Genomic DNA, 19,256 nt, shown 5'->3' on the forward strand with positions numbered 1-19,256 from the left:
ATTAGCCATACCAGTTCTTTCATGATTCAAGTTATTTTTAAAATTCTCTTCTATTACCACAATTACTTTGCTCTCTTGGGTACCTGTTGAAAAGAATATGTGCATATATTTAACAGCTAGCATTCATAACCTACTGGATGCTAGCTGTGGATTGGTGGCTATACACATTTGTCTTTTGTCATTGGCAGGCCAGATGTGTTCAGCTAGCTCCCAGTAATGCCTTGCTGCTCTGCAACTGACTATAATTATATATGTCATCTCTTTGCAGGGGTTAGAAACATGGAAATATGCAAACGATATTGCATTAATAAATACGCTAACATATTAGAGAATTATCTTTTTGCACTCTTATAACTCTTTAATGCAGGTGGTTAAATCATCAAGCTTCTCAACTCCTTTTCTTTCAAGCACATAATTGAGATTGGAACAATACCATTACAGCCAGTAGCAATCAAGGGTTAAATATTTAAATTTTAAAAGTTAAATATTTAACCCTTCAGCATCTGTATTGTATATAAAGATGTTACACAGAAATTAAAGTGATAATATTTCAATATATTTAACCTGCTAACTACTGTGAGAATGTAGAACAATATATGTTGATACTAAGGATTTTTTTTTCATGTTTAATTCTTACTAAAACACTATTGAAAGTTTCACAAGTAGGTGGCATTTTATTTTTGTGGGCAGTAGGTTATTAGAACCAAAAATGCCCCAGTAAATCTATATATTTTTTAATGTTCTCTGAATGACAGTCCCATAACAACATGATATTCCATTATCATAAGAATTGCAAATGGAGGTGAGTGTGGAACTATGCTAATGATATGGGGCCAAAAACCAGTTGGGCTACCGGATGCTACTCTTCTAATACTGTGTGAGAAGGACGTCACACCATATATAATGTGATAGAAAAGAGATTGCAAGTGCACAAATAGCTCCCTAGGATACTTGTGGTACTTAAAACTTACACTTTTATTTAAAATGGAGGATGCCTTGGTTCTAAGAACCTACAAACAAGTTACACAAATTCACACTATAAAAGCTGCTCACGTAAGCTCCAAAAAATGAAGATGGTATCTTACAGCAATACCCCCCCCCCCCCATATTCCTGGCCAATAACAGGTCACGTCGACATCAGTTGGGAATATTTAAACCTGCCGATCTGCATGCCCTCAACTGACGCCGACGTGACCTGTTATCGGCCAGGATTAAGAACCCCCACAGCAGAATAAAAGACAAAGAGATTTAGGGGGAAGAAGGGCTAGAAAGTGAAGCAAAGAAGTGGAGGTAGTGACCAAACAACAGGGATTTTAATCTCTGAAAAAGCCAAATGCCACCTATTAGACATAGAGGTTCCAGGGTACGTATACCTAAATAGATTTATAGTATTAGGTATTGAGCTAAACAATAAATGACAAACCACTCCAAATGTTTTGTCTACTTCCTTGATAAATCAAAAATCAAATACACATTAAAAAAAGAAAATAGGAAGGCACAAAATAAGTCACACTTTAATTTATTAAAACTATACAAAGTCTACTAAAATGTCAGTAAAAAGTCTTTAAATCTATATTAGAAAATATTAACTGTAAAGTGGGAAGTCTCCGATAAAATCTTAAAAAAAAACACCTTTCAAAATAAGTAAAAAAAAAACTTTGTAGAGTGAATCAAATCACAGTGTCCACTTGCAAAAGATGTCACTACCACGCTAAACAAAGTTCTCTCCAGACTCAGTTATCATACAGTGGTATTCTCAAAAGAGAGATTTCATTTATGATAAATTTATATTCCAAAATGTTCAGTCTTTTTATTTATTTATTTTTTTTATAGAGGATTTACACAGAACAAAAAACAAACCAGCATAAAAGGTACAAGCTTGCAACAAGATTACAAACATTGCCTAATAAGTGTAACTATACATACTAGTCAATAGTCCTCCTTTTTGTCCCAGGTAAACATAAATCAGGCCACTCTTGGGTCCTTAAAAATAATATGTCGGAAGGATATAGGGATTAAATAGGAATAACACAATGTTAAGACTATGTAAACAAAGTGTTATAAAGAATGTGTGTTAAATACCAGTACGGAACCAAACAATAGTATGGTGGAGTTGAGATAACACCTTGCAAATATAGCTTTCCCTGAAAGGGAATTGAGATGTCTGCAATGTGAAATGGGATATGGAAGAACAGTTTAAAAGAACAATGATGAAGATGAAATATGATGTTTTGAAATGAGGGATAAGAGGATGCTAACCTCGTCTAACCAAGTTTTGTAGAGTGATTGTATTGTCTAGTGTAACGTGGCTGCCATCTGGTGGTCTTAAAAGGTAATGAACACCCTACTAAAAATCAAGGAATATTCTTCTTATGAATAATACAACAGAGAAAACCGGTTATGCGACTAATTAAAAGGTATAGGGGCATATTTATCAAGCTCCGTATGGAGCTTGAAGCCTGCGTTTCTGGCGAGCCTGAAGGCTCGCCAGAAACACAAGTTATGAAGCAGCAATCTAAAGACCGCTGCTCCACAACCTGTCCACCCGCTCTGAGGCCGCGGACAGACATCGCCGAAAATCAACCCGATCCAATACGATCGGGTTGATTGACACCCCCTGCTGGCGGCTGATTGGCCACGAATCTGCAGGGGGTGGCGTTGCACCAGCAGTTCACAAAAACTGCTGGTGCAATGATAAATGCCGACAGTGTATGCTGTCGGCATTTATCGATGTGAGGCGGACATGATCCGCAATAACGGATCATGTCCGCTCGCACATGAATAAATAGGCCCCTAAATTTTGATAAATAAGAGAAGGTTAATTTTTCCATTGGGGATCTGTAAGTGAGCAAACAACCAATTCTACATTTGGGCATATGGTGGCATTCTGAATAAAAGTTAAATTATTCATCCCCCTCACAAGCTTCGGCCGCTAGCCGCAAAGTATAGGACAAAATATATGCCATCCCTGCCACTAATAGAATAGTTACCATAATGAGAACCGTGTGTATAGGGATAATATGTCTCATATTACCACTATGTAAAATATTAAAGCTGTAAGCTTTGAGAACATTGTGTTATAACATGTAAAAAAGTGTTATAACATGTTAAGGTTCCGTGCACAGGTGTTTCTATGTACAGTAAGGCAAAATACCTCGGAGTAACAAGGGGGTTAGTGTCGCCTAATATAAGCCGCCGCTTTAGGCCTCTATGGTCCGATCCTTGGCTTCAGTTTCAAGAATACAGCAAATATTGTGCTAAATAGTGCACCACTTAGCAATACAATGTTGTAGTGTACAAATAAGATATTATAGCTGTAAGATTATTCCAAAAACTGGCGGATTGTCAGATTATTAGCTAGAGAGTGCAACCGTTTAGGATCAAACATCCTATGTTCAGTTTTTTTTAAAATAAAAGGGGGTATTTCTCTTGTTAAGTGTGTTCAGTCCACGGGTCATCCATTACTTATGGGATATATTCTCCTTCCCAACAGGAAGTTGCAAGAGGATCACCCAAGCAGAGCTGCTATATAGCTCCTCCCCTCACATGTCATATCCAGTCATTCTCTTGCAACCCTCAACAAAGAAGGAGGTCGCGAGAGGAGTTGGAGTTTTTACTTAATTATTCTTCAATCAAAAGTTTGTTATTTTAAATGGCACCGGAGTGTGCTGTTTTTTCTATCTCAGGCAGTATTTGGAAGAAGAATCTGCCTGCGTTTTTCTATGATTTTAGCAGGCGTAACTAAGATCCACTGGCTGTTCTTGACATTCTGAGGAGTGGGGTAACTTCAGAAAATGGGAATAGCATGCGGGGTCCCCCGCAAATTAGGTATGTGCAGTACAATATTTTCTGGGAATGGAATTGACTAAGAAAACACTGCTGTTACCCATATGATGTAAGTACAGCCTTAAATGCAGTAGTAGCGACTGGTATCAGGCTGATAAATGTATGCGCAGTCGAGTTATTTTCTGGGACTAGAATTTGACTGAGAAAATGCTGTTAATACTGAAATAATGCTTAAGCCTTATCTGCAGTGGAAGCGACTGGTAGCAGGCTTAGTGATAACTTTGCATGACATTAAAAAAGGTTTGTTTTTAAAATGTTTACTGGCATGTTATTCGTTTTGTGAAGTACTTTGGTGATAAATCCTTTTGGGCATGATTTTTTTCCACATGGCTAACGTATTTTTCTACATAGAAACCGTTATATCAGGTCTCCCACTGTTGTAATATGAGTGGGAGGGGCCTTTTTTTAGCGCCTTGTTGTGCAGTTAAAATTCTAGCACAGTCTTCCTGCTTCTTCCTCCTTGATCCAGGATGTCTCTAGAGAGCTCAGGGGTCTTCAAAATTCGTTTTTGAGGGAGGTAATCAGTCACAGCAGACCTGTGACAGTGTGTTTGACTGTGATAAAAGCGTTAAATCTTAATTTGATATCCGTTTTTGGGTATTGAGGGGTTAATCATCCTTTTGCTAATGGGTGCAATCCTCTGCTAATTAATACATTTACCGTTAAGAATTGTTGACTATAACTGAATTAGTTCTTTGTTATTCAACTGTGTTTTTAAAAGCGCTGCAGCGTTTTTTATATTGCTTGTAAACTTATTGAAAGTAATTTCCAAGCTTGCTAGCTTCACTGCTAGTCTGTTTAAACATGTCTGATACAGAGGAATCTGCTTGTTCATTATGTTCAAAAGCCGATGTGGAGCCCAATAGAAATATGTGTACCAATTGTATTGATATTACTTTGAATAAAAGTCAATCTGTACCGATAAAGAAATTATCACCAGACAACGAGGGGGAAGTTATGCCGTCTAACTCTCCTCACATGTCAGTACCTTCGTCTCCCGCTCGGGAGGTGCGTGAGATTGAGGCGCCAAGTACATCAAGGCCCTTACAAATCACTTTACATGATATGGCTAATGTTATGAAAGAAGTATTATACAATATGCCCGAGTTAAGAGGCAAGCGCGACAGCTCTGGGTTAAGGACAGAGCGCGCCGATGACATGAGAGCCATGTCTGATACTGCGTCACAATTTACAGAACATGAGGACGGAGAGCTTCATTCTGTGGGTGACGGTTCTGATTCGGGGAGACCGGATTCAGAAATTTCAAATTATAAATTTAAGCTTGAGAACCTCCGCGTGTTGCTAGGGGAGGTGTTAGCGGCTCTGAATGATTGTGACACGGTGGCAATCCCAGAGAAATTATGTAGGCTGGATAAATACTATGCGGTACCGGTGTGTACTGACGTTTTTCCTATACCAAAAAGGCTTACAGAGATTATTAGCAAGGAGTGGGATAGACCCGGTGTGCCTTTTTCCCCTCCTCCGATATTTAGAAAAATGTTCCCTATAGACGCCACCACACGAGACTTATGGCAGACGGTCCCTAAGGTGGAGGGAGCAGTTTCTACTTTAGCCAAGTGTACCACTATCCTGGTGGAGGATAGCTGTGCTTTCTCAGATCCAATAGATAAAAAATTAGAGGGTTACCTTAAGAAAATGTTTGTTCAACAAGGTTTTATATTACAGCCTCTTGCATGCATAGCGCCTGTCACTGCTGCAGCAGCATTCTGGTTTGAGTCTCTGGAAGAGGCGATTCGCACAGCACCATTGGATGAGACTTTGAGCAAGCTTAGAACCCTTAAGCTGGCTAATGCGTTTGTTTCGGATGCCGTAGTGCATTTAACCAAACTTACGGCTAAGAATTCCGGATTCGCCATACAGGCGCGCAGAGCGCTATGGCTTAAATCCTGGTCAGCAGATGTAACTTATAAGTCTAAACTACTGAACATTCCTTTCAAAGGGCAGACCTTATTCGGGCCCGGCTTGAAGGAAATTATTGCTGACATTACTGGAGGTAAGGGCCACACCCTTCCTCAGGACAGGGCCAAATCAAAGGCCAAACAGTCTAATTTTCGTGCCTTTCGTAATTTCAAGGCAGGAGCAGCATCAACTTCCTCCGCTCCAAAACAGGAAGGAACTACTACTCGTTACAGACAGGGTTGGAAAGGCAACCAGTCATGGATCAAGGGCAAGCAGGCCAGAAAGCCTACTTCTGCCCCTAAGACAGCATGAAGACAGGGCCCCCTTTCCGGAGACGGATCTAGTGGGGGGCAGACTTTCTCTCTTCGCCCAGGCTTGGGCAAGAGATGTACAGGATCCCTGGACGTTGGAGATTATATCTCAGGGATACCTTCTGGATTTCAAAACTTCTCCTCCACAAGGGAGGTTTCATCTGTCAAGGTTATCAACAAACCTAGTAAAGAAAGAGGCATTTCTGCAATGTGTACAAGACCTCTTAGTGATGGGAGTGATCCACCCAGTTCCGCGAGCGGAACAAGGGCAAGGGTTTTACTCAAATCTGTTTGTGGTTCCCAAAAAAGGGGGAACCTTCAGACCAATCTTAGACTTAAAAATCTTAAACAAATTCCTAAGGGTTCCATCGTTCAAGATGGAAACCATTCGGACCATCCTACCCATGATCCAAGAGGGTCAATATATGACCACAGTGGACTTAAAGGATGCCTACCTTCACATACCGATTCACAAACATCATTATCGGTACCTAAGGTTTGCCTTTCTAGACAGGCATTACCAGTTTGTAGCTCTTCCCTTCGGGTTAGCTACGGCCCCGAGAATTTTTACAATGGTTCTGGGCTCACTTCTGGCGGTACTAAGACCACGAGGCATAGCGGTGGCTCCGTACCTAGACGACATTCTGATACAAGCGTCAAGTTTTCAAAATGCAAAGTCTCATACAGAGATAGTTCTAGCATTTCTGAGGTCGCATGGGTGGAAAGTGAACGTGGAAAAGAGTTCTCTGTTACCACTCACAAGGGTTCCTTTTCTAGGGACTCTTATAGATTCTGTAGGGATGAAGATTTACCTGACGGAGTCCAGGTTATCAAAGATTCTCAATGCTTGCCGTGTCCTTCACTCCATTCCAAGCCCATCAGTAGCTCAGTGCATGGAAGTAATCGGCTTAATGGTCGCGGCAATGGACATAGTGCCATTTGCGTGCCTGCATCTCAGACCGCTGCAACTATGCATGCTAAGTCAGTGGAACGGGGATTACTCAGATCTGTCCCCTTTGCTAAATCTGGACCAGGAGACCAGAGATTCTCTTCTCTGGTGGTTGTCACGGGTTCATCTGTCCGAAGAAATGACCTTTCGCAGACCAGATTGGACGATTGTAACAACAGATGCCAGCCTACTAGGCTGGGGTGCAGTCTGGAACTCCCTGAAGGCTCAGGGATCATGGACTCAGGAGGAGAAACTCCTCCCAATAAATATTTTGAAATTGAGGGCAATATTCAATGCTCATCAGGCTTGGCCTCAGTTAGCAACACTGAGGTTCATCAGATTTCAGTCAACAACAGACAACAACAACATCACGACTGTGGCTTACATCAATCATCAAGGGGGAACCAGGAGTTCCCTAGCGATGGTGGAAGTCTCGAAGATAATTCGCTGGGCAGAGTCTCACTCTTGCCACCTGTAAGCGATCTACATCCCAGGCATGGAGAACTGGGAGGCGGATTTTCTAAGTCGCCAGACTTTTCATCCAGAGGAGTGGGAACTTCACCCGGAGGTATTTGCTCAACTGATTCGTCGTTGGGGCAAACCGGATCTGGATCTCATGGCATCTCACCAGAATGCCAAGCTTCCTTGTTACGGATCCAGGTCCAGGGACCCGGGAGCGGTGCTGGTAGATGCACTAGCAGCCCCTTGGGTTTTCAACATAGCTTATGTGTTTCCACCTTTTCCGTTGCTACTTCGACTGATTGCCAGGATCAAACAGGAGAGAGCATCGGTGATTCTGATAGCGCCTGCGTGGCCACGCAGGACCTGGTATGCAGACCTAGTGGACATGTCGTCCTGTCCACCATGGTCTCTACCTCTGAGGCAGGACCTTCTAATTCAGGGTCCTTTCAACCATCCAAACCTAATTTCTCTGAGGCTGACTGCATGGAGATTGAACGCTTGATTCTATCAAAGCGTGGTTTCTCGGAGTCGGTTATTGATACATTAATACAGGCTCGGAAACCTGTGACCAGAAAAATTTACCATAAGATATGGCGTAAATATTTATATTGGTGTGAATCCAAGAGTTACTCATGGAGTAAGGTTAGGATTCCTAGGATATTGGCTTTTCTACAAGAGGGTTTAGAAAAGGGTTTATCCGCTAGTTCGCTAAAGGGACAGATTTCTGCTCTGTCTATTCTTTTACACAAACGTCTGGCAGAGAACCCAGACGTCCAGGCTTTTTGTCAGGCTTTGGCTAGGATTAAGCCTGTGTTTAAAGCTGTTGCTCCTCCGTGGAGCTTAAACTTGGTTCTTAAAGTTCTTCAGGGTGTTCCGTTTGAACCCCTTCATTCCATTGATATTAAGCTTTTATCTTGGAAAGTTCTGTTTTTGATGGCTATTTCCTCGGCTCGAAGAGTCTCTGAGTTATCTGCCTTACATTGTGATTCTCCTTATCTGATCTTTCATTCAGACAAGGTAGTCCTGCGTACTAAACCTGGGTTCTTACCTAAGGTTGTTTCTAACAGGAATATCAATCAAGAGTTTGTTGTTCCATCATTATGTCCTAACCCTTCTTCAAAGAAGGAACGTCTTTTGCATAATCTAGACGTGGTCCGTGCCCTGAAGTTCTACTTACAGGCAACTAAAGATTTTCAGCAAACTTCTTCTCTGTTTGTCGTTTACTCTGGACAGAGGAGAGGTCAAAAGGCTTCGGCTACCTCTCTCTCTTTTTGGCTTCGTAGCATAATACGTTTAGCCTATGAGACTGCTGGACAGCAGCCTCCTGAAAGAATTACAGCTCATTCCACTAGAGCTGTGGCTTCCACCTGGGTCTTTAAGAATGAGGCCTCTGTTGAACAGATTTGCAAGGCTGCAACTTGGTCTTCACACTTTTTCAAAATTTTACAAATTTGACACTTTTGCCTCTTCGGAGGCTGTTTTTGGGAGAAAGGTTCTACAGGCAGTGGTTCCTTCTGTTTAATGTTCCTGCCTTGTCCCTCCCATCATCTGTGTACTTTAGCTTTGGTATTGGTATCCCATAAGTAATGGATGACCCGTGGACTGAACACACTTAAAGGGCCATAATACCCAAATGTTTAAACACTTGAAAGTGATGCAGCATAGCTGTAAAAAGCTGATTAGAAAATATCACCTGAACATCTCTATGTAAAAAAGAAAGATATTTTACCTCAAAAGTTCCTCAGTAGCCACCTCCCATTGTAAAGGATTTCTAAGCAGCATTTTAGTGTGTTTGTCCTGGGACATCTGAAGGGACTAGCATCGTGCACTCTCATATTATTTCACCAATCAGGTAAAGGAAGCTTACTATGAAATCTCATGAGAGTTAAGTCAAATCTCATGAGATCACAGTAAAAGAGTTCATGACCTCAGCACTGCTGATGCTGATTGGCTGCTGTTCATTTCTTCATTTTTTTTAATTTTTTTACCTGCAGCTGGGAGCAGCTGAGTATAACTTTTTCCACAGAACTTACTCTGCTGAGCTGAGGAAATTGTGAAGTAAAATATCTTCCTTTTTTACATAGAGATGCTCAGGTGATATTTTCCTGTCAGCTTTTTACAGTTATACTGCATCAGTTTCAAGTGATTTAGCATGTGAGTATTATGTCCCTTTAACAAAAGAAAACATAATTTATGCTTACCTGATAAATTTATTTCTCTTGCAGTGTGTTCAGTCCACGGCCCGCCCTGTCTTTTTTGAGGCAGGTTCTAAATTTTAAATTATAACTCCAGTCACCACTGCACCCTATAGTTTCTCCTTTCTCGTCTTGTTTCGGTCGAATGACTGGATATGACATGTGAGGGGAGGAGCTATATAGCAGCTCTGCTTGGGTGATCCTCTTGCAACTTCCTGTTGGGAAGGAGAATATATCCCATAAGTAATGGATGACCCGTGGACTGAACACACTACAAGAGAAATAAATTTATCAGGTAAGCATAAATTATGTTTTTATAAAAACATTTTTACCTTTAATGCTCTGTTCCAGAGCTTTTCAAACTTTTCATGTTGGTGACACGCTTTTTAGACCTACATAATTTTGCGACGCAGTAATTCAGTTGTACTAGCAAACAGGAGGTTAAACTAACTTAAAGAGATACGGACACATACATAAATTATATAATAACAAAATATATTTACATTTATATTTAAGTAACAGTATGTGCAAGAATTAAAAGACACTCGCATTTTATCATCAAGCATTTTTAAGCTTCCACTTCCTATCCTTATATCAAGAGCAGGAGCAGCAATGCACTACTGGGAGCTAGCTGCAAAAAAACAAAACACTTTGACTTCTGACTTCAGTTCAGCATTTAAGCTGTTACCCTCAGAGCTCTAAGAGTCCAACTAACTACTGCCCGTGCTGCAAACACACTGCTGTCCCACTCACTGACTACACATGCAGTCACAAGCCAATTGAGGAGACAACATGTGCAGTCAGGAGACAATGTGCCGCCAAAGCCGCCAATGGGAATAGTTTCAGTTCTCACTGAGCTGCGGCAATAGGTTAAGATGATCTGTGACCCACTAGGTATCAATCATGTGTCAACCATGTGAGATGCATAGTAGGCAGACGAAAAGTCGGAAAACAAAAACTTTTTTTACAAAAAATTTAAATTAAAAGAAAGGTAGGGACATGCCTACACACTGCCGCCAACACACTAACGTGTCACGACACACAGTTTGGAAAGCACTGCTCTATTCACATACAAATAAGGAAAAGACTATTAGATATAGAGAGATAAAAATTAATAGATATAGAGGTGATCATTTCTTACCATAATAAAAAAAGGTGACAGATCTAATTCTGAATGTAACCCCTTTGGAAACATTCGGCTAGATTACGAGTTGTACATTAGACTGAAAAAGCAGCGTTAAGAGGTCCTAACGCTGCTTTTTTACGCCCGCTGGTATTACGAGTCTTGCAGGTTTAGGTGTACCTCACACTTGTTTGGCCTTACCGCAAAACGACTTACGTAAACTTCGTAAAGTCTTTTTTCGATGAGACTTCCATAGCGCTGATATTATGAGTCTGTCCTGGGAGGCCAAAAAGTGAGCGGTACACCCTACCCTGTCAAGATCCCTAACGCATTTGAAAGTCAGTAGTTAAGAGTTTTATGGTACAACGCTGTAACATAAAACTCTTAACTAAAGTGCTAAAAAGTACACTAACACCCATAAACTACCTCTTAACCCCTAAACCGAGGCCCTCCTGTATCGCAAACACTATAATAAAAATTTTAACCCCTAATCTGCCGCTCCGGACACCGCCGCCACCTACATTATATTTATGAACCCCTAATCTGCTGCCCCCAACATCGCCGACACCTACATTATATCTATTAACCACTAAACTGCCTTCCCCAATGTCGCCGACACCTACATTATATCTATTAACCCCTAAACTGCCTTCCCCAATGTCGCCGACACCTACATTATATTATTAACCCCTAATCTGCCGCCACTAACGTTGCTGCCACTATATTAAAGTTATTAACCCCTAAACCTAAGTCTAACCCTAAACCTAACACCCCCTAACTTAAATATAATTTAAATAAATATAAATAAATATTCCTATCATTAACTAAATTTTTCCTGTTTAAAACTAAATACCTATAAAATAAACCCTAAGCTAGCTACAATATAACTAATAGTTACATTGTAGCTATCTTAGGGTTTATTTTTATTTTACAGGAAAGTTTGTATTTATTTTAGCTAGGTACAATAGTTATTAAATAGTTACCTGTAAAATAAAACCTAACCTAAGTTACAATAACACCTAACACTACACTATAATTAAATACATTTACTAAATTAAATAAAATTAAATAAATTACATACAATAAGCTAAATTAGATTAAATTAGCTAAAGTACAAAAAAAACAAAACACTAAATTACAGAAAATAATAAACAAATTACAGATATTTAAACTAATTACACCTAATCTAATAGCCCTATTAAAATAAAATAAAACCCCACAAAATAAAAAAAAACCTAGCCTAAACTAAACTACCAATAGCCCTTAAAAGGGCCATTTGTGGGGCATTGCCCCAAAGTAATCAGCTCTTTTACCTGTAAAAAAAAATACAAACAACCCCCCAACAGTAAAACCCACCACCCACACAACCAACCCCCCAAATAAAATACTATCTAAAAAAAACTAAGCTCCCCATTGCCTGAAAAGGGCATTTGGATGGGCATTACCCTTAAAAGGGCAGTTAGCTCTTTTGCCACCCAAAGTCCCTAACCTAAAAATAAAACCCACCCAATACACCCTTAAAAAAACCTAACACTAACCCCCCTGAAAATCGACTTACCGGGAGACGTCTTCATCCAAGCCGTGCCGAAGTCCTCAATGATGCCGAGAGAAGTCTTCATCCAAGCCAGGTGAAGTGGTTTTCCAGACGGGCAGAAATCTTCATCCATCTGGCACGGAGCGGGTCCATCTTCAAGACATCCGACGAGGAGCATCCTCTTCTGCCGATGGACTAACGATGAATGAAGGTACCTTTAAGTGGCAATCAGCCAATAGGATTGAGCTCGCTTTCTATTGGTTGATTGGAACAGCCAATAGAATGCCAGCTCAATCCTATTAGCTGATTGGATCAACCAATAGGATTGAATTTCAATCCTATTGGCTGATTGCATCAGCCAATAGGATTTTTTCTACCTTAATTCCGATTGACTGATAGAATTCTATCAGTCAATTGGAATCTAAGGGACGTCATCTTGGATGACGTCACTTAAAGGTACCTTCATTTGTCGTTAGTCCGTCGGCAGAAGAGGATGGACCAGCTCCGCGCCGGATGGATGAAGATAGAAGTTGCTGTCTGGATGAAGACTTCTGCCCGTCTGGAGGACCACTTCGCCCGGCTTGGATGAAGACGTCTCCCAGTAAGTCGATCTTCAGGGGGTTAGTGTTAGGTTTTTTTTAAGGGTGTATTGGGTGGGTTTTATTTTTAGTTTAGGGACTTTGGGGCGGCAAAAGAGCTAACTGCCCTTTTAAGGGCAATGCCCATCCAAATGCCCTTTTCAAGGCAATGGGGAGCTTAGTTTTTTTTAGATAGTATTTTATTTGGGGGGGTTGGTTGTGTGGGTGGCGGGTTTTACTGTTGGGGGGTTGTTTGTATTTTTTTTTACAGGTAAAAGAGCTGATTACTTTGGGGCAATGCCCCACAAAAGGCCCTTTTAAGGGCTATTGGTAGTTTAGTTTAGGCTAGGGTTTTTTTATTTTGGGGGGCTTTTTTATCTTAATAGGGCTATTAGATTAGGTGTAGATAGTTTAAATATCTGTAATTTGTTTATTATTTTCTGTAATTTAGTGGGGGGGGTTTGTACTTTAGCTAATTTAATGTAGCTAATTGTATGTAATTTATTTAATTGCATTTAATGTAGTAAATTTATTTAATTATAGTGTAGTGTTAGGTGTTATTGTAACTTAGGTTAGGTTTTATTTTACAGGTACTTTGTATTTCTTTTAGCTAGGAAGTTATTAAATAGTTAAAATAAATACAAACTTTCCTGTAAAATAAAAAAAAAACCTAAGCTAGCTACAATGTAACTATTAGTTATATTGTAGCTAGTTTAGGGTTTATTTTATAGGTAAGCATTTAGTTTAAAATAGGAATAATTTAGTTAATGATAGGAATATTTATATAGATTTATTTAAATTTTATTTATGTTAGGGGGTGTTAGGTTTAGGGTTAGACTTAGGTTTAGGGGTTAATAACTTTAATATAGTGGCGGCGACATTGGGGGCGGCAGATTCGGGGTTAATACATATGCAAAACAGAATGAGAAGCAGTCTGCCAGGAACGAACAGCAGCATCAATAGCTTGTTCTATGGCCCCGTTGCCACCTGGTAGTAGCTTCTTTCTGCCCAATTGTGCTTTTCACAGAGGAAAACTTTCCTGTAGTATATCAGTCTGATCCCGCCGACATGGTCAGTTCAGCCCCGAAATACCAGGCAATTCTCCTCTGAACAAGGAACATGACAACCCCAGACGATCGTTTCGGCCTCCTTTGGGCCTCGTCAGTGAGGTGCAGCCATATCCCTCTAAGCACATTGGGCAAGGAGTCCACGTCTGGTTTCCCCCATCACCCTTAGGGAGACTATCCCCAGGGTCATATTTACATATGCAAAACAGAACGAGAAGCAGTTTGCCAGGAACGAACAGCAGCATCAATAGCTTGTTCTATGGCCCGGTTGCCACCTGGTAGTAGCATCTTTCTGCCCAATTGTGCTTTTCACAGAGGAAAACTTTCCTGTAGTATATCAGTCTGATCCCGCCGACATGGTCAGTTCAGCCCCGAAATACCAGGCAATTCTCCTCTGAACAAGGAACATGACAACCCCAGACGATCGTTTCGGCCTCCTTTGGGCCTCATCAGTGAGGTGCAGCCATATCCCTCTAAGCACATTGGGCAAGGAGTCCACGTCTGGTTTCCCCCATCACCCTTAGGGAGACTATCCCCAGGGTCATATTTACATATGCAAAACAGAATGAGAAGCAGTCTGCCAGGAACGAACAGCAGCATCAATAGCTTGTTCTATGGCCCGGTTGCCACCTGGTAGTAGCTTCTTTCTGCCCAATTGTGCTTTTCACAGAGGAAAACTTTCCTGTAGTATATCAGTCTGATCCCGCCGACATGGTCAGTTCAGCCCCGAAATACCAGGCAATTCTCCTCTGAACAAGGAACATGAAAACCCCAGACGATCGTTTCGGCCTCCTTTGGGCCTTGTCAGTGAGGTGCAGCCATATCCCTCTAAGCACATTGGGCAAGGAGTCCACGTCTGGTTTCCCCCATCACCCTTAGGGAGACTATCCCCAGGGTCATATTTACATATGCAAAACAGAATGAGAAGCAGTCTGCCAGGAACGAACAGCAGCATCAATAGCTTGTTCTATGGCCCGGTTGCCACCTGGTAGTAGCTTCTTTCTGCCCAATTGTGCTTTTCACAGAGGAAAACTTTCCTGTAGTATATCAGTCTGATCCCGCCGACATGGTCAGTTCAGCCCCGAAATACCAGGCAATTCTCCTCTGAACAAGGAACATGACAACCCCAGACGATCGTTTCGGCCTCCTTTGGGCCTCGTCAGTGAGGTGCAGCCATATCCCTCTAAGCACATTGGGCAAGGAGTCCACGTCTGGTTTCCCCCATCACCCTTAGGGAGACTATCCCCAGGGTCATATTTACATATGCAAAACAGAATGAGAAGCAGTCTGCCAGGAACGAACAGCAGCATCAATAGCTTGTTCTATGGCCCGGTTGCCACCTGGTAGTAGCTTCTTTCTGCCCAATTGTGCTTTTCACAGAGGAAAACTTTCCTGTAGTATATCAGTCTGATCCCGCCGACATGGTCAGTTCAGCCCCGAAATACCAGGCAATTCTCCTCTGAACAAGGAACATGACAACCCCAGACGATTGTTTCGGCCTCCTTTGGGCCTCGTCAGTGAGGTGCAGCCATATCCCTCTAAGCACATTGGGCAAGGAGTCCACGTCTGGTTTCCCCCATCACCCTTAGGGAGACTATCCCCAGGGTCATATTTACATATGCAAAACAGAATGAGAAGCAGTCTGCCAGGAACGAACAGCAGCATAAATAGCTTGTTCTATGGCCCGGTTGCCACCTGGTAGTAGCTTCTTTCTGCCCAATTGTGCTTTTCACAGAGGAAAACTTTCCTGTAGTATATCAGTCTGATCCCGCCGACATGGTCAGATCAGCCCCGAAATACCAGGCAATTCTCCTCTGAACAAGGAACATGACAACCCCAGACGATCGTTTCGGCCTCCTTTGGGCCTCGTCAGTGAGGTGCAGCCATATCCCTCTAAGCACATTGGGCAAGGAGTCCACGTCTGGTTTCCCCCATCACCCTTAGGGAGACTATCCCCAGGGTCATATTTACATATGCAAAACAGAATGAGAAGCAGTCTGCCAGGAACGAACAGCAGCATCAATAGCTTGTTCTATGGCCCGGTTGCCACCTGGTAGTAGCTTCTTTCTGCCCAATTGTGCTTTTCACAGAGGAAAACTTTCCTGTAGTATATCAGTCTGATCCCGCCGACATGATCAGTTCAGCCCCGAAATACCAGGCAATTCTCCTCTGAACAAGGAACATGACAACCCCAGACGATCGTTTCGGCCTCCTTTGGGCCTCGTCAGTGAGGTGCAGCCATATCCCTCTAAGCACATTGGGCAAGGAGTCCACGTCTGGTTTCCCCCATCACCCTTAGGGAGACTATCCCCAGGGTCATATTTACATATGCAAAACAGAATGAGAAGCAGTCTGCCAGGAACGAACAGCAGCATCAATAGCTTGTTCTATGGCCCGGTTGCCACCTGGTAGTAGCTTCTTTCTGCCCAATTGTGCTTTTCACAGAGGAAAACTTTCCTGTAGTATATCAGTCTGATCCAGCCGACATGGTCAGTTCAGCCCCGAAATACCAGGCAATTCTCCTCTGAACAAGGAACATGACAACCCCAGACGATCGTTTCGGCCTCCTTTGGGCCTCGTCAGTGAGGTGCAGCCATATCCCTCTAAGCACATTGGGCAAGGAGTCCACGTCTGGTTTCCCCCATCACCCTTAGGGAGACTATCCCCAGGGTCATATTTACATATGCAAAACAGAATGAGAAGCAGTCTGCCAGGAACGAACAGCAGCATCAATAGCTTGTTCTATGGCCCGGTTGCCACCTGGTAGTAGCTTCTTTCTGCCCAATTGTGCTTTTCACAGAGGAAAACTTTCCTGTAGTATATCAGTCTGATCCCGCCGACATGGTCAGTTCAGCCCCGAAATACCAGGCAATTCTCCTCTGAACAAGGAACATGACAACCCCAGACGATCGTTTTGGCCTCCTTTGGGCCTCGTCAGTGAGGTGCGCCGGTGTCCGGAGCGGCAGCTTAATAATATAATGCAGGTGTCGGCGATGTCGGGGGTGGCAGATTAGGGGTTATTAAGTGTAAGATTAGGGGTGTTTAGACTCGGGATTCATGTTAGGGTGTTAGGTGTAGACAAAACTTTTATTTCCCCATAGGAATCAATGGGGCTGCGTGAAGGAGTTTTACGCTGCTTTTTGGCAGGTGTTAGACTTTTTTTCAGCCGGCTCTCCCCGTTGATTCCTTTGGGGAAATCGTGCATGAGCAAATTACACCACCAGCTCACCGCTGACTTAAGCAATGCTGGTATTGGAGTGCGGTAATTAGCAAAATTTCGCTCAACGCTCACTTCTTGTCTTTTAACGACTGGTTTCTGAAAACTCATAATACCAGCGCTGCGTGTAAGTGAGCGGTGAGGGAAAACTGCTCGTTAGCACCGCACAGTCTCTAACGCAATATTCGTAATCTAGGTGAAGGTGTCCATTCTATAAATAAACTCTGCTTCTTTTATTAATAATCTTTTCTCATAATCTCTACCCATCCAGTTGGCGGTTACTTTACATAAACCCCAATATTACAAATCCTTAATCCTATTATTGTGTTTTTCCCTAAAGTGTTTATAAAGCTGGGTATCTAGGTCTCCCCTCTCAGTGTTACATAGGTGTTCTCGAAATTCCATCTCTCAAGCACCCTGTTGTTTTACCTAAATATAACAAATTCCTTTCTGTGTACATCTTAGGATATCCTTAATTATTAACTCTTCTCCTGTATTTGGGACAAGACACTTATTTTTCTTACTGTATTTACAAGCCCTACAGTTATAAAAGGGGTAAAAGCAGACTTGTCCTGCCTTCTCAGGCGCTTATCTTTAAAGACCCTTATATTTATTTTTATTTTGCTTGGGGCTAAAATTCCTAGCTCTTTTAAATACCACTAAATCTCCAATTACAGAGTCAGCTTTTATTAAATGCCAGTGCTTTCTAATAACTCTACATATCATATCTTAGTAAGTTAAAATGTATCTTGGATGAGGGGAAAAGGAAGAGTATTCTGAACAAGGGAGATCATTCATAACTGTATACACTGTTCCCAAGAATACTGATATTCTACTTCCTCCCAAAGATACATAAAGATTTAATCAACCCTCCAGGAAGACCAATTATATCTGTATTGGATCAAATATATCTAATCTGTCCCAATACATGGACCACTTCTTACAGAAGTATGTAAAGAATCTGAACTCCTATCTTTGTGACTCAACCCACATATTACAATTACTGAATGGATAGGAATGGTAAAATAATCTATTACTAGCAACATGTGATGTTGCATCGCCTTATACGGTTATTGACCACAAATTGATTCAAGCTGTGGATCATTTTTTGAGGGTTGATGGAGAGTTACAGGATTAACAAAGAGAGTTTTTGCTACAGAGAATTTCTTATATTTTGCAACATAACTGTTTCTTTTTGATGTTAAATATTTTCTGCAAATGGAGGGGACGGCTATGGGCAAGAAGTTTGTGCCAAGCTACGCCAACCTTTTTTATGGGTGATTGGGAGAATGTTTCTTGCAGGGGTGGGGCTTGACACGAACATCGTGCTTTATAGAAGATATATTGATGATATTCTCATTATTTGGAGAGGGCCTAAAGTCTATTATCTATTTTGTAGAATGAATATGAATGAGAAACGGTTTAAGTTTTACAAATGACTATAGCTGTGTGTCAGCTGTCTTTTTAGATTTGGAAATTAAGGTATTAAATCAGAATATAAAAACTAGAACACATTTTAAACCCATAGATTCAAACAATTATATTCATGCAGCAAGCTGTCAACTCACTGCTTACAAATCAGGAAAAATTGATCCAGTCTTGAGGATTTTGAGTCGCAGGTTGTTGTTTTGGAAACAAGATTTATTGAAAGAGGATACGATAAGAGGATACAATCCACAAATAATCAATAAGGCAGATGATAGAGACAGGAAGGTGAAGAGGAAACCTCTTCTGGAATAAAGAGTTCATAAGAATGAGAAAATTAATGAATTGGACATCCCTTTCAACAATAATTATAGTGAAGAACATGGGAAAATAATTAGAATTATTAGAAAGCACTGGCATTTAATAAAAGCTAATCCTGTCATCAGAGATTTAGTGGCACCTTACCCTAAACTAGTATTTAAAAGAGCTAGGTATTTAAAATCTCTGTTAGCCCCAAGAAAAATTAAAGGGTCTATAAAGATAAGGACATAAGAGGACAGCACATAGCCAGCATTTACCCCTGTTATACTTGTAGGGCTTGTAAATACAGGGAATAGTTCATAATTAAG

Source organism: Bombina bombina, chromosome 1 (assembly GCF_027579735.1).
Source record: "Bombina bombina isolate aBomBom1 chromosome 1, aBomBom1.pri, whole genome shotgun sequence".
NCBI classification, from domain to species: domain Eukaryota; kingdom Metazoa; phylum Chordata; class Amphibia; order Anura; family Bombinatoridae; genus Bombina; species Bombina bombina.